Source organism: Phragmites australis, chromosome 11 (assembly GCF_958298935.1).
Source record: "Phragmites australis chromosome 11, lpPhrAust1.1, whole genome shotgun sequence".
Taxonomy (NCBI): domain Eukaryota; kingdom Viridiplantae; phylum Streptophyta; class Magnoliopsida; order Poales; family Poaceae; genus Phragmites; species Phragmites australis.
The window spans coordinates 20,535,561-20,537,047 of NC_084931.1; the positions used below are offsets into that span (position 1 = coordinate 20,535,561).

Consider the following 1,487-nt stretch of genomic DNA (forward strand, 5'->3'; position numbering starts at 1 on the left):
AGTTGTAAACTGCCAAGCTTTATTTCTTTTAGACTGATCAGTATGGACAACACTGAAATGACGGCCAAGATGCCGGCCTCAGCTCCGCCGTACTGCCTATTACGAGCATTAGGCATTAGCTAGGGTGACGGCTGCGGACACTTCATCTGCACACCGTCTTCACCGCAATTGAAGAACGGCCATGGCACATGACGTGGTTTGGCGGCAAGTGAGGCTTCCCTCACGGCTAGTGCCAATGGCAAGAACACTGTCAATGATTCATCTTCATCCTTGGCGTGATGGTGTGTGTCCATGCCGAGCAGGATATTGGGGGATGAAGTTGGGGCCGCTGTAGTTGTTCACCAGCATGAACATGCCTTACATGGGCTCTTCAGGTGTCAGAACGACGATGGACACACCTCTCATGGGCAGGGACGCGGTGGCAGCATGGTTGTCGCTGGCATTGACGTTGAGGCCCACCATCGAACACGTGGCGCACGCCAAGGCAGAGGCAGCAGTAGCGGTGAACGGCTTCAGCGAGGAGGCCAGAACGGACTCCATAGGCGTCGGAACAGCCTCAAATGCGGTCATGGTGGGCAAGGACACAACCACGGCATGGTCGCTGCAAGCGTTGGCGTCAAGGCCCGACATCGAACGTGTGGCGTCCGTCAGTGGTCGTTGAATGGACGGAGGAGGCTGCTTCATGTCCCACCCTCAGCGCCGAAGAGGTTGCAGGAGTGGAGTAGACATGCTCGGTCGGTGCCGCCACGACCCACTCCCATCGGCGGCAGTGGTGCTGTCGGTGAGGTTGATGGCATCTGCAACGCAGTTGACGGCGAGCGGGGACACCTCCACGGCAGTCAGGCTCACAGCAGTAGAACCCCGCTGGGCTTGGTCATGTGTCTAGGATGGCGTCGAAAACGAAGCGTCCGCGGGGTGATTGAGGCACCCCGTCGAACAGTTGGTGTGTGTTTACTTGGGGAGGTTGGTGGTGCTGATGCATGAGGTTGTGGAGGGTGATGGCGTCTAGGACGGTGTGGTGGTGGTTGTCGACTGCGTTGGAGACCCAAAGGACAATTAGCCTCAAACCTAGCTATGAAGGTCTCCCACTGCTCCGTCTCCCTGGCCATGAAGGCTTCCAACTTCTCCTTCTCCACGGGATCCATGGTATTTGAATCAGCTCACATGTCGCTTCCTTGGTTTGGATTTATGACAAATTGCACATAGCAACCACCAACCATGCCTTGGATCTACAGGTCAAACCCAAATCGTGAGCGAGAAATTGAGACTCTAATACCACTGTATTGTGTAATATCACAAGATAATGGATACATAAATCTGGTAGTAATTGAGGGAAATTGGAGGGAATTTAGCTTGAGGTTAGTAGAGATTTTGGGGAGAGCAGCACGAACAGCAGGGAATACATGGAAGGAAAGAACTCGAGGAGGACGACGAGTCAAAGACGCTTTCTGTCTGATGTCCTGTGCTGCTCTGTTTGGTCTTGTTAG

At 54.1% G+C, this 1,487-nt stretch overlaps 1 long non-coding RNA gene across 1 annotated transcript; it reads right to left on the reverse strand.

Annotated features, from left to right (window-relative positions):
* Positions 1-1,487, reverse strand: LOC133883870 (uncharacterized). The gene is made up of 2 exons (XR_009903020.1): positions 1,404-1,487; positions 1-1,229 (listed from the first exon to the last, which is right to left on the reverse strand). It is a non-coding gene; the product is annotated as an uncharacterized LOC133883870 (long non-coding RNA).